Source organism: Rhea americana, unplaced genomic scaffold (genome assembly GCF_003343005.1).
Source record: "Rhea americana isolate MKP2758 unplaced genomic scaffold, rheAme1 scaffold_270, whole genome shotgun sequence".
In the NCBI taxonomy this organism is placed as follows: Eukaryota; Metazoa; Chordata; class Aves; order Rheiformes; family Rheidae; genus Rhea; species Rhea americana.
Window position 1 is genome coordinate 271,157 of NW_028186391.1, and position 15,243 is coordinate 286,399.

Consider the following 15,243-nt stretch of genomic DNA (forward strand, 5'->3'; position numbering starts at 1 on the left):
CGGAGAAGGAGTGGTCTGTCTTCATTAGATCCAGAGAGAAACAAATGCAAAATACAAGACTCTAGACAGCTTTTTACTCTCTGCTACTGATTTCCTGAGTGGTTTTGGTTAAATCGCTTCACTTTTTCTGTGCACTCACAAAAAGTGAATCACAAGAGGCTTTGGGGAAGAGTGAGGTTCAGGAAACTCACGCAAAAAGTCACCAACTTCTGTTATCTGTGTTCTGCATTGYGAAGGTTTGCCATTGCATTTCCCTGTCTTGGTGGATGTGGCACATGAAAGTTAACTTCTGGGTATGCAAAGGGCCCTATTATTAAGGTAAGAGAACTAGGTGGTCTCTGAGGCTCAGCCTGCCGGGCAGAGTTCTGAAATTCAGGTGCGAGAAGACTGAGACTACACCCGCCATGTCTACATGAAACTTGTACCACGGAGGGGGCCTCAGCTTTGCCTCCCTCCCCCTGTCCCCACTCCCCATCTCTCATCACCTCAGCAGAACCTCCCTCTTCTTCTTACACCAATCCAAAGGATGATATTAAAAACCACTCACAGATCATCTGAAACAGCCCTTTCTCCTGTGGAACAGAGGAAGAAGAGGAAATCCATCTGTATCTTTTCTTTCAGCACCACTAGCATCACTGCAGGATTTCCTAGAGAACAGGGGGAGAAACATACCTTTCCACTGACTTATGAAGTGGCTGTGTCAAATCGTTGGCTTGGGAGGTCCTGTTTCAGGCATCCAGATACTGTTCCTCTGCTCTGATTTGGTGATGCAGGCCCATGAGAACTTGTTTCCAGTTTCTGTAGGAAAGAAAGCAACCCACGACTGATCCAGGGAGCCATGTGCCTCCTGCCTTATAATTAGCAGCTTCTCAGTATAGCTATGAGGCCTTTAGCCCCCAAGCTGATTCCATGTGAGGAGCCACAAATTATTTTTATTGCTCTTAACATCTAATAATTGCATATACAATCTCTTCTTTTTCCAAGCTTACTCGTAAACTCATTAGAACTTCTCCTTCCCACTTTGCTTCCAACTAAAAAATGTTCTTTCTTTCCTTCTTTCCTTTTTTCTTGTTTCTTCTTCTCTTATTTCTTTTTTCTTTCTTTTCTCTTTCTTTCTTTCTCTCTCTCTCTCTTTCTCTTTCTTTTCTTTCTCTTTCTTTCTCACTCTTTATCTTTTTCTCTCTCTTTCTCTCTCTCTCTTTCTTTCTTTGACCACATGCATATTGACTTTACTTCAGATCTTATTCCACTGTCTATCTGATACTGATCTTTGGAATATTTCACGGCATCCTTTGGGGTGGCCATCCCTTTTGGGGTTTTCCATAGTTAAAGGAAGTAAAAGGAACTTCAAAGCCCCAGTGTAACACATCACTCACTTCTGTGGAGAATTTCTGTTTGCATTCCCTGTAGAAAATTGTGCTTTCTAGTAAGAGGAAGGGCTAGGTGGGAAGGGAGTGGGAGGAAAGGAGTGTGTAAAATGGGAGACACAAAGCTGTGCCTGAAAAAAGTATATTCCTTGTAAGTGTGGAGATGCATGGCTGGAATGTAAAGCTCATTTCCCCAGGAAGGATGCTGAGATGGCTGGATACTGCCAAACAGCTTCAGAAGCTGGAGGGAGATTCAGGTCTTTCACTGCTGCTATTTTCCACTGCATTTGGGTGTGGATTTGGCAGTTCCAGGGAAACTGGAGTTCTCCCCTTGGCAAGCAAACTGGAGGAACCCGTTCAGGTCTTTCTGAGCAGCCCCTTCCCATACAACTCTGGAGAGATGACTTCAAATTTCATACACCATAGCCAACCAAACACTAGTCTTTCTGTCGAGGTTAAAAATGAAGGGGACGGCAAGCATAGAGAAGGAGAAGACAGGGAGACATGGGATAAAGATCACCTCGAGGGAGGTGATCCTGCCCTCTCCTCAGCMCTGGGGAGGCCTCATCTCGAGTCCTGTGTCCAGTTCTGGGCTCCCCACTACAAGAGAGACATGGAGCTACTGGAGGGAGTCCAGCGTAGGGCTACAAAGATGATCCGAGGGCYGGAGCACCTGCCCTACGAGGAACGGCTGCGAGAGCTGGGCCTCTGCAGCCTGGGGAGGAGCAGACCGASGGGGGATCTGATCAGTGTGTACAAGTACCTGMAGSGAGGGTGTCARGGGGATGGRGACAAACTCTTTCCAGTTGYCMCRYGTGACAKGACAAGAGGCAACGGGCAGAAATTGAAGCACAGGCAGTTCCGCCTGACCGTGACGGGGAATTTCTTCCATGTGAGAGTGATGGAGCACTGGACCAGGTTGCCCAGAGAGGTTGTGGAGTCTCCTTCTCTGGAGATCTTCAAGGCCCACCTGGATGCAACCCTGTCTACCATGCTGTAGGTGACGTGCTGAGCAGGGAGGTTGGACTAGATGATCTCCAGAGGTCCCTGCCAACCTCACTGATTCTATGACTCTAAGGATACAGCGTAGAGACTGGGGACAGATTTCACAGTCCAGGTCTGTGATTGCTGGGCTGTTTCCTCATCCTTCCACAACACAAAGACTATGAGGTTCTTCCCTGTGTGTGGGCTGGCTGGGCAATGTGAGTAGAGTGACACTGAAAAAAAATGCTTAGTCCTCCTAGTCCTTCCTGCTGTCATTTCCTTAGACAAAATGTCCTTCTTACACGCATTCATGTTATCTGCCTGGCACSAGCTCGAGTCATTTTGCACTGCTTCTAGGTCCTTTCTGGACCAAGCTTTATTACAGTGCAGCTGTCAAACTGACTTTTGCTCCCCTTCTTCTAGATGGAGACAGCTACCACCTTAGCCCATAGTAAAATCCATACATTAACTCCCCTAGCTATTCAGCTGCAAGCTGAATAGCTAGCATTGCCATAAATGCAAAATTAGAGACAGGTTTACTCAAAATTTAAAATCAAGGGTATGTCATCCTTTCAACCACCCATCTCTATGCAAAAACCTGGCATTCTCAAGTGTGGCTTWGCTGTACAAGACAAGATATTCTGGCAGCAGCAGAACCACAGGTTTCCCATGCATTTTATTGGACTCTTCGGTGTCCAGAAAGGCTGGTGCTCATCACTGCAGCCTTTTGTTCAGAGGGGATGCAGATACAATCATTCTCCTTTACCTGGTTACTTATTTCCATAAAACTTGAGGCTGCTACATCTCGTTCACAACTGGCCAGTGAGTTTGGAAGTAGCAATTGTAGTGAAGGGGGCATACAGAAAGAGGGAAGGAAATACATGCAGGCTGATATTCTTCTCCTTAGGAAATCAGGTATACACACACACACACACACACACACACACACACACACATATATATACATGTACATACATATGTATAAACATATATATTATATATAACTATAAAATAATTTATTAAATATTATTTGAGATTATTTGAGATTTCTTCCTCTTGTGATTCCAGAACCCTGTGCTCTGCTCAGGATTCTTTACTCAGTTCCAATAAAATTAATGGCAATTATTGCATTCCTTGCTTTTTAAATCATAGTGCCATCTATGGCCATAATTAATATATGCAAGTTGTTCTCAGCCAGAATATTCTCACATTGCAAAAATAAAATGTGAATTATAATTTTGTCGAGAACTTTGTGAGTGCTCCATTCCCCGGAGTTATACAGACATGCAGGTTTTTACATTTGGTTTTGCAATCACGAGAAACTTAATTAAAAAAAAAAAAAAGGGAAAGATGAAACAAACAAAAAAATCATGTGGGAACTTTCAAATCCTCCCTTGCCAGATCAGTTTTGTGAGTGCAAGATGAATTAGCCCTGGTCAGAGCAGTGCCCCTCCACATCTGTAACACATCCACAACAACAGCTGCTATATTATAGCACACCTTTGATCCTTGTCGCCTCACAGCCCCCTTTCTCTGCAATTTCACRAGGACTTGTTTGGCCCAGCACAGATACGCATCCACCTCTGGCCAGGGCAACAGCCGATGTTTAACAAAGCTTTGCAACACTTCCCCAGGAGAAGGACATGCTGGAGGGAATGACCCACTCCCACCTGCTGGACAGACACCAACTGCAGAGCATTTGGCTGCAAAAAGGGCCCTGCCCTAAGCGTTCAGACAGGAGAATAGCAAGAGTGCTCATCGGTTCACGGGCTGAATGTTGGGGTAGCAGTGTCTCCTTTCTGCTTGGATACGAAGGGTTGCGATAAGCAGCAGTGGTTGGGGCACGGAGTAGTAGCAGGGGGATCCTGCTCCTGGCCCTTGCAACTTGGTGGCCTCTTCTTTGCATGGGCATCTGACGACCTTTTGCAAGGCTCAGGGAAGCAAAGAGGTCAGATCTTTCCTTCTCCTGTCTCTCCAGCCTGCAAAGAACTTGGGGCTGGAAATGATGGCCATCCCCCATGCAGGAGCTTGCTCTGACCAGAGGTCTCGGCGTGCCCACAGGGATCAGCTTAAGCAGATGGGCAGGCCGTAGCTGTGTTTCAAGCTCTGAAGCCTTTGCTGGCTAACGAAGCAGCTCYGCAATGTTCCCCATCTGCAGAGCTTTTCCTTCATTTTACCCAGGGGGAAGGGGTCTGGCTCCAGTAAGAAGAAGGACTCAGGCAAGGCAGGGTTCTGGCTTTGGCATCCRGACACTAGGACATTTCCCAAGTGGAGAGGGATGTGTCATGATGGAGAGGTTTGCAGCTTTTGTTGCCCATGGTTGCCTTTTGACATGATGTGAGACAGACCCCTGCTCCCTTCCCCTGGCCCAATTGCCCCATCCCGCTTCCTAGAAAGGTCCCACCAACGCCTATGGCCACAATTAACTGAACATTTTTAAAATACAGGTTTGGTCTGAGGGGCTGGTATGTGTTGCAGTCACCTTCCTCTGCCCTTCCTTWCAGGGAAGATTTCCTTGGATTTCTGTCACTTCTGTCAAAGTTCCCATGAACGGGCAGATATTTCAGTGGTGGGTGGAAATCATGGAAATGGGTTTTCTTGACTCTGAAGAACAAATAAGGGTGAGCTCTGTCCTCCTGTCCAGAGTAGAAATGTGGCAGCAAAGATGCCCTTTCTGGAGAGAGAGGAAAAAAAAAAAAAAAAAAAAAGGAAAAAAAAAGAAAAGGTAAAGAGAGAGAGAGGATTCCTGCTTGCACCAGAGGGAGCCCTTCCATTGCAAATGAGGCAAAAATCAGATGCACTGGAGCTGAAGTGCTAAACCTCACTCCCCAGCACCGCAGCCCTGGGCTCTCCTTCCAGATTTCTCTCCAGCATTAACCAGGACAAGCCAAGCCCTGCCAGTATCACTATTAACCTGCACCTTGACAGCAGCAGGGATAGAACAGCCTTGCACCAACAGCTTGAAAACGAGCCACCTTCTGACACAACCAGGTGATCCTCACCCCGATAGACACTCTGGTGGCCAGATAGCTCAACCTCAACCTGCTTGAGTGCCTCCTTCCCATTCCCCTCCTCAGGGCAGTTTCCACCCCAGTGGGACACCCTCTCAGTTTGCTTGCCAGGCTGGAGGGAGCGCTGGAAAAAGGCTTGTAAGTTGATAAGAGGCAAGACTCTCCTCCCAGATATCATCAAAAAAATCCTACTTGGGACAAYGAATGGAGCTGAGAGGACCCAGCTGCAGCTGAAATGCGAATGTGTGGCCTTTATACCACTGTGCAAGACCCCTTGCTAGGGCAGAGCACAGATGATGCTTGCTGACAGGTTGAGCATGACCTGTTGAATGCAGAGCACTTTACTTCCTCTGGATTTCTCCCAGGGGTTCCCYTTCTGGGCCTCATTATGCAGATACCTGTACTTTACAGTTTTTCTGTTTTGTTTTGTTTGCAGATGCTGCTGTTTTACTTAAAAGGAGCTGAAGTGAAGACAAATGTAGAAAAGAAAAGGTGAGACGAGGTATACACTTTATTTTGGGGCCCAGCTGAAGAGTTGTGGGATCTATTTTTCAGAATACTCAAGCATTACAGACCATTTCAAGGATTTTGTCTAAGCCTCGCTCAAAGAACAGGCTCAGGAGCACCAGGGAGGATGATGAGGTTCCTGACCAGTCCTTCTTGTTCACTCAGTGGTGTCTTGGCCACCCCAAGATAGTCTTCCTCAGTGTGTCTCCATGACATACTGAGCCATCCAAGGGTGTACTAAGGCAGCAGGTATGTTAAAGCATATGTGGACTCACCTCTCSCATCAGACAGATCCATTTTTCCTGGGTGACGTTCCCTGTGAGACTATCTCGGGAACCGCCCTCCAGCCCTTGTCTCATCTCTGCACTTGAAAGCAACAAATGACCTTGTTTTGATATCCTGCCCCTCCTGTTCCCTACACCAGTGTCCCTTCTGCTCAGTCCTAGTGTCCCTCCCTGGCTTGCCATTTGCTATCCCACCTGTTCCCAAATCTCTGCTTATACAGTTCACAGCATGTGACAGGGGAAAAGTGGGTGAAAGAGATTTATTTCTTGTGCAGCCATCTAACCCGGTCTTACTCTCCCTCCCGATGGAGACCCCAGTCTTTTCCCAGGCTTCAGTCCTAGGGCTTCACAGTCCCTCCTTTTCCAATGTCCTGCATAACTCTCTTCCTCTATACATTAAGATCTTGCTTCTTTTTTTTCCTACCCAAACAACTCTGTATGAACTACTCCTTTTCTTTCAAATCCTAGTTTTTCTCTTCCAAACCTAGTCCTCACCTACTTCATTGCTCTCTGTCTCTCTCTGTCTTTAGACCTAGCTGCTCTCCCTTGATCTGTTCAGCCTTAGCAGCAGCAAGAATGCTGGGAGCACRCGTTGATTTCCTGTCTCCAGAGCCACAAAAGCTGGGGATGCCCTGAATAAGCTCCTGTGGCCCTGCTTTGGAGTGCTCTACTTGCAGTACATCTGCTTAAAGCACGTACGAGTGGAGAATTATAGCTCAGCCATCCTGGATCAGTTGTCAGATAGAATAGCAAACAAATATCTTCTTAGGATAAATAAGGTGAACTTGACTTCAAGTCCTTTATCTCAAGCATCTGGGTGCTGGAATTTCTCAGGAAGCCAGTTGCAAGATCTTTCTTTCCCTTGTGTGCAAGACAGCTTATTTTTAGTGAATTCGGTTTTCAGAAATAGCAAGACCACTTTTGCTGAAACTTGACCAGAAAAATGCAGCTTTGGCTAGACACTTGACATGAAAAAGTTCATACCAGATAGTTGGAAAATGGCAAGGTCATAAACAACTGAAACAGAGCCTTAAGAAAAGGAGTGCCAACTCACCTAATTTAGGTGGTGGTTTAACTTTTGTGGCTTAATGCAACTCACCTAATCTATTGTTTCATGCTCTCTCCATTTGCCTACCGGCTCTTTGATGATTTCATCTTTCCTGTAACAGTCATTGAACGTTGTTACTAACTTGCGTCCTACAGGTCTCTGCAGCTCAAGTGCTGTTTCATGGTKGATCAGACTTTGTGCCATGGTGCCACAATACAAATCTTTCCTCGATGAATCCAGCATGGAAAAGCCCCTCTCACCCTGCTGCAGGCTCTCCATTCTTACTCTCTCCCACCCCCAGCTGAAGTCTAAAATCAATTTAGGAAATGATGTGGTTTATAAACAATCCTGCTAAACAAAAACAGATTTTTTTTAAAAAAAATTTCTTTTAAATAAATTATTCAGTGAGCCAGTTTCAGATGAGGATGGGTAAATTTACACAGAAGGCTAAAGACACTGCCTAAAAGTCCAGTTTAATGTGGCCATGCCTGACCACCTCTCCACACAGGCTGGGAGAAGGGAAATTCGAAGATTTGCTCTTAGATTCCTCTTTACAAAGGAGTTGTCCTTCATGTGCTGTTATTGGATCCAGCTCTCCATGGGAACTGAGCAGATGGGCAGAGGTACTTAGGCCTATCTGTTCTCCTCCTGCCGAGGTTGAGATGGATGGGTGGATCTGTAGTTTCACAGCCCCCTGAATGGGTGGGAAGAGATGCTGAAGATGCAGACTACCTGCTGACAACCTACTTGTTCTGTCGGCTCTTGGAGGGGATCTCAACATATCCTCATCTGACTGTTGACTGCATCCAAGGTGCTAAACTGAAGCTCACAGCATCCCTTGGGCTGAATTTCAGAGGGAAGACAGTGAGCTACTTTGGGGATGGTCACTAGCTCTGAGAGGCTCCTCTTTCTGCTCATCTCCGATTTGGTCTCCCCTTGGGACTAGTCACTTTGGTCATAACTTGGACTCCTAAAGGCTGACAGCAGGGACTGGCCCACCTCAGGTCTTCTTGAGAGCCCAGAGGAACCAAGTAAACTTATGTGATCTCTCTCCATCCCCCCTCTCTTAATTTGGAGTCACTCACCTTCTGGGATACAGCAGGCTTCATTGTGCTACTGGTGATGAGACAGTGGGGTTGAGAGGTTTTGGTATTATTGATAAATTACATCATCGTCCCTGGCTAAATTCTGCCGTAAAAGAACAAAGAAATGCCCAATTTGCCACATCAATACAGGGAGACAGACCTCCCCTCTGTGAAAAGCTATCAACTCCCTGCCAACAGGAGCAGAAGCTTTGCTGGCCAGTATGTGCATACACTGTGGAACTGGGAGCTCTGAACCCCAGACATATGGTTTAAATATTCTAATAGATGTGGTAATCCTTTTGGTTTCCAAATAATGTTATGGTCGAGTCGATTTATGGTAACGCTATCTTAAGCAATGAGGGCAATAAAAAGAGTTTTAAATGTGAAGAATTTTTTTCTTCTTGCTTTTTTTAAAATAAGAACTTTTTTTTTTTTTTTTTTTTTTTTTTTTTTTTTTTTTTTTTTTTTTTTTTTTTTTTAAAAGCCGTCAAGAATGGAGATCCTGCCAAAGCTACTCAGTGCTGTAGAGGCAGACACACACCTTGCTGTGAACAGGCCTTCACAGAGCTGAGTGATGTCCCTGTCCCCACTGCACCCCACTATCCTGGTGACTCAAGGCCTGCTAGAGACACAGCATCAACACCTCTGTCCTTATTTATTCRCTTCTGTCTCAGGATGGGGTGGGAGATTTTTGGCCCATACAGCCATCACAGCTGGCTTGAGCAAATATCTGGCTTGYTGCCCAGTACCATCTTCCCCTTCCTAGGACTTTTAATTCTGGATACTGAGCAGGTCCCATGATGGATTGGTGTCCTGAGCCCCTCTTTGCTCGGACTTCTTTAGTCCCTTCCTGTTACAAGACTGGATGTTAGCTTGGCTGCAATAGAGGGAGTCTCAAGGAGACTATCAGGCTCATCTTGGTCTGGCTGAACACTGGGGCACCCTGGTCCAAGATTTCTTCCTTGCCAGTGGGGATCTGGTATTCTGAAATATAGTTCTTGGGGTAAGACTTCATCCTGGGCCTGACTGCAAGAGACAAGCACATTTTCTTCATTGCTTCCCTTCTTGTCCTGGCAGCCTTGGTGCGTGCGCTTGTTGCTGCTCAAATGGCCTAGAGAGGATGTCATGTCTACATTACAAGCTGTACCCAAGGCTTCAACTTCTCTGGCTGAGCGGCTTTTAAAGAGCTTTGAAGAAGAGACCTGCGACTTAAATGCTCAGACATCTCTGTAGCTGTACACCAGATGTTGGAGACAACAGCAGCCTGAAGGAACCAGAAGGAAACTCTCTAGCTGCCACGTGGGGGGAAGGCTCTCGATGCTGTTCCCCAGCTCAAAGAATGACAATGATCTCATTTTTTGGGTCAGGTCCCACCTGTTTTGTTTTTGACTACAGCTCTAGAGAAGAAATAATAAAAATGGGACACTCAGAAACACCCATCGTGCAGACTAGAGAAGGATCTGTCCCAACCCACCAGAGACAATGACTCCAAATTTGCGCAACGAGACCCACCTCAGCTACAAAGGCTGTGCAGCAATTTTCTGGCCAGTCCACTGATACATGAGCCTTCAAGATCACTTTGAAAAAGTAGCTCTTCAAACAAAAGCCCTTTTAGCCTTCATTATGGAGTCAAAGACTGCTTTCACATAAGGCTAGGGTAGGTCAGATTTCATTTGCTTGGAGATAAATGGCTTTGTCAGCAAACATCTTTTGTGGATTTTTTTTTAATTTGAATTATTGGATTTCCTGGGAATTCTCAGAAACTAAAAAGTCAAAGAAGTAAAAGTTACATACAGGAAAGCAAAATATTCAGGATTTTATTTTCAGTGAATGATATTACCCAAATTTGAGAATATTTACCTAAAAAGCACCTACGGAAATTTTTTTATTTATGAATAATAATAAAAAGTTTAATTCAATTCTAAAAGTTATAATTCTAGCTCTTGGCCAGTTCTGTACTGAAATCACTCATATGAAATGGTTAAAAACTGTAACAGAAGGAATAGAGAGGCTCAAAGAGATCTTGCATTGGATCCTGAGTGGATCTGGGAAAGGCAAATAGTAATATCTCATGTTCATGCTACACCCATGTTTAAGCTCAAAGTTTGAAAACAATCATGAAATATTTATCATAAGGCTCCTCAACCCCCCAAACTTAGTCAAGGCAGCAGGTTGAGTTTTCAGCATATGACGTTTTAAAGGTTTTGGCCATCTATGGGCGGCTAAAACAACACAGGTTCATTTTCAAAGGTCTTTTGATGCAGCAAAGTCTGATGAATTGCCCTCCTAGATGGTCTTCCTGGTTCTGGCCTGCTACAGAAATCATCTGGCAGAAGAAGAAGCTGTATGGCATACAGCTTTTAGCTCATGCAAGATTATCCGTGTGGCCTGCTGGTTGGGAGGGCTAAAGCATCACTTTTTCATGGCACCATCCCCCAGCACTCATGGATTACATGGAAGAAGCAAGTGGTACGTGGAGAAGACAGCCTGTGCTCTGGTCATGAAAGACTTGCTTACACTGGCTGTTGAAACAGATAAAAATTTGTTCTCACTCATTGCAGCTCAGCTTGTGCAAGGACTCAGTCCAGGAGATGGCTCCAGCTTTCCACTGCTCCCAAATTGCCTGCCCAGGGCAGTCACTCTGGGAAAAGGTCGTGGCTGCTTATGGAGGTAAGGAGTTCGTTCTCCTAGGCTGCAGCAAAAACTGCTAATGGTATCAAAGCCCCATCTTCAGTTCCCAACTGCTGTTAGTAACTGCCCTGAGAATCCTATGTGGAGAGTGCTTTCCAGAAGGTAAAGGAGCAGACATGCAGGACCCCACCTGTTTTTCTGTTCCTGTGTTTGCCACCTCCCATACATGGCTTTAGGCTCTATTTTTTTATTGTGCCAGAAGCTTCTAGAGYGAAAAGAACAGGCAGTTCCTCGGAGCTGGAAGAAAAAAAGAAAAGCCAAAAAAAAAAATCCCTTAGCTGAGCGTTGTCAGCAAGTTGCTTTTTGTCTGTGAGCCTTGCCACCTCCAGCTGTGCTCTCTGCAGCTCCTACAGAGATTTGGCCTCTTTATCACTTCTTGGGCAGCCGACCTCCGTGGAGAACCCACAATGCTGCAGGAAAAGAGGGGGTGGCCTGGAAGGGGCTGTACTCTTCCCCCAAGTCAGCATGAGACAAAATGTTGCTCAGGGAAGGAATGAGGGGTGCGTGCCATATTTCCAACGAGACGCGAAACCAAAGCCTTGACCCCTTTCCCTGAACTTACGGCTCCCGTGGAGCTCTTTGCCAGAGTCTGTGGGTGAGCTCGGCATACTTTCCAAAATGAAAATAGGTATTTATCCTCCAAGCACCAAATTCCCTCTGCATACAGAACTGGAATCCAGAATTTCTTTGCACAGCCCAAGCTACTGCTAAGCAGAAGGCATCTCCCACTGTAGGTTAATCACTGGATTCCCAAGGTAGTGTCTCAGAAAAGGGGAGTCTCTCTGTCTAATCGTCTTTGAAACATTCTCCCTCTTCTCTTCTAAGGTCGTACCTCTGTACTGTAGGTGCTCTGTGCCAGATGCCGCTGAAGCAGGCCTTCCTCAGTTCCTTCCTGGGRTCTCATCATTTTCCTGAAAGCATCTCCTCATACATACACTGGAACTGGTGATGGTGACAGCACATGCCTCATGGAATGCTGGATGAGGGAACACCAATATGAGCCACCAAGAGAGCAAGTCCATTAACTAGTAGGCTGACATCCTTTTTCCAGAGCATCTTTGCATGTACACAAACAGTAGCAACACACTTGGCCAGTAAGCAAGCAAATGGCTGGATAAAGAAGACCAAATGTCCTTCAGAGAGGACGAGTGTTGCTCTGCTGCAATGCTTCCTTGCAGCTCATAGAAGCTCTGTCGCTAGAACTGTGCATGCTTGGGGTACGGTGGCATTACAAAATGGGGCACGAACAGAGATGCTTGTGCTGCTGACAGCTGAGAACTGGAAACTGCTGCAGGGCTTGTTAGAGGCAGTTTCTAATAAGAGATGCAGGGCCTGCTAACTCAGGCAGCCTGCCAGGCAAACATGACTCTGCCAACTTATTAATGTGGTGTAGAATTGCCCTGTGAGCCAGAGACAGCCTGTGGATTGCAGCAGGCAAGGGAAGGGTGATACCTTGGTCAAAGTGAGAAAGTAGGGCAGCATCAGGATCAAGAAGAGAGTGAGAGACTTTCCTCAGGGGACCACATTTTCCCCTGATTTCACATCAGGTGGCTAGTTTGACTATGAAGCAACGCAGAACTTGGTGTGAGGTTTTCATTTCTTTGATGAAACTCAGGCTGGCTGCACAAACAATACCCACCCCAGAAGCAACTGGCTTCTCCAAGAAAATACTCAGTTTCAATCTATCCCTTCTGGAAGCTGAGGCTGCTGCCGAGAATAAAATAAAATGATACTACAGTGTGATAGGAGGCTGGAATCAGGAGTGCCGGCCAAAACTGAGAAAAAAAAATGGCCGGAAGAAGTAGTAAAAACAGTACAAATTCCAACAGGCTCTATCCAAAAGGCAAGCTCTTAAATAGGCTGCCTGCGTAAGGTATCAGCTGGAAAGAGATCCAAGACTGGATGCTGGACGATCATGAGTCTGTAGGTGGGCTACGGCTCATTCCTGGATTGCTAATTGGCTGGATTATTGTCTTTCCGCRTCTCCTTGCTGCTGCATCTGTTTGGCTCTGAAAGCTCAGGCTTGTGTGAGAGGTACCTGTTATGTGAATTTCAAGGGGGTGGGTAAGGACGGGTGAGGGGGGAGATGATCCACACGTTTCACCATCACCTGTGGATGAGAGAGGGGCTTGTCTCCTGTGACCACACAAAGCAAAGCCTGGCTGCTACTGCTGGCAGCTGTGGTGCCCACAGAAAGATCCCGAAGTTGCCAAACCGTATCACCCTGACCTCAACCATTCTGATCAGAAATGGATTCTCTGGAGGGGTGTTTCTTTCTGTCCCCATCCCCAAATCTGGGGATACATTTTCCTTCATTGCCACATCAGCAGTAGCTCCCTTGATAAGTCCTTGTGGCCAACTTCTTCTCCTTCAAGTGGCCAGCACTCATCTCTGTCCTTGGAATTATTATTAAGGTCTAGATGATGCTTCTGCATTTTCTCCTGCTGGTGGCTGAACAGAAACTGTGAGTCAGAAACATTGGAGAGGGAGAAATGATGAAACAAAGACTTGTTTGTCCCTCCTCATATGCTTCTGCCCTGGGCTATCACACGAGCCACTCTACTCCACCATAGCATATTTTGCTCATACTTATTATTCAGCATTATAGGAATTCACTCACAGTTTTAATTCCCTTTGTGGGGAAAGCAAGCCAGGTTAGAACATTTCACTCTGCTCTAGTTAAACAACTGCTGGCACACTGCTGCTTCTTGATATAAAACTTTTAATGAAAGATTGTAGTYTTTGCAGGAAATCTAATAACAAGCAGTAGCTGATATTTCAAGACCATCTTCGTTGGACTAGTTTCTACCTTGTACTGGTGCCATTTCTGTATTGGAAYAGGCCAGCATTTGTTATTACGGAAGAAATTCATTTCATTTGTGGATCTAGGAGTCGGAGAAGAACCCAATCTTCCTGCTGAGGGGAATCATAAAATCCTGCCTGGACAGTATGTATTTCTGAACTGTGCCTGACCCCTGGCGTGCTCCCTTCACAGTGTGGAAAGGAAAAAGAATTAAAAAGAAGAAACAAAGCTTGACTCCAACAGGGACGATGTTATTCATTTTCTTTTGTTTTTGCACAGAAGAACCAAAAATAGAGTTTTTATCCATGTAAAACATTTATTGAAAGCTTGAGATTTCTCATTCTCCTTCAGGTTTGGCTCAGCATAGGAAATCACGGAGGGTTTTTTTTGCCACATCTATCAAAGAAATTAGATGAGTTGATAAAAAACTTATTCATAGGTTTACCTGACTTCTAAAGCAYCCAGCTGGCCAGCCTGCAAGCTACCCATTAACACCCAGAATTTAGCATCTGCAATAATACCTTATTCTTTTGCTTAACACATCTTTTTTTTTTCTTTCTTTTAAAGGGCAGATGAAACACTCACTGTTTTTGGGAACAATTCAAGTTATTTATTGGGTTTGCAAGAAATGGGAGGGAAAAAATGGCAACTTGACTGTAGGCAGAGGAACTTGGATGAGCAAGGAGAAAAATCAGCAGAATTATCTCATTCGAAAGGGTCACATCGGAGGTATTGCAGATGCTGGAGCTGTCCAAATGACACACGCAGTAGCTTCTGATTGAAACCTCCGAGGAGGTTTCTGTAATACACAGCCTTTCCGAACGGAAGCCAGGAGAAGAGGGCTGGCACGGGAACCAAACGATGGAAACTCTGGCCGTCTTTCCTGCAATTGCTGCCATTCCCGGTATTCTTGCGCTCCACCTAATCTAGCACAGAGTGCTTGGGCACAGGATTTGGGAAAGGAAGGGACTCCAGAAAGGATTACTGAAGGAACATGTCCTACTTGTGAAATTCCCCATGGAGGAGTCTCCCGAGAGAAATAAGCTTACACCTCGCTGCCCTTCGCTGACTTTGGCAGTTGAAATACTAAATTATGGGATGAGAAATTATCTGAGGCAACTCAGGAAACTTTCAGCTGGAGTATTACTCTTTTTTTCCCCCCCTTTGGTTTTGCCAGCTTTCTTCCTGTGTACCTCTAAATTCCACTGCTCTCACAGAATGACTCTCTCTGCACCACTGACCTTCCCGTATCTTCAGCCCGTCCTAAAAGTCTTGCAAAAGCCAGGCACCAAGATGGCCTTTTAAATCTTTAACCTGGGACCTTGTGGGCTAAGGATGTGAAGCTGAATTCTTAAACAAAACGCAAGACTCCTTTAACACAGGCTGCTTACACACTCTTGTGTTTTTGGACGCACCACCTACTCACAGATGCATTGTTTGGGAACACGGATCCTGAGGAAGTC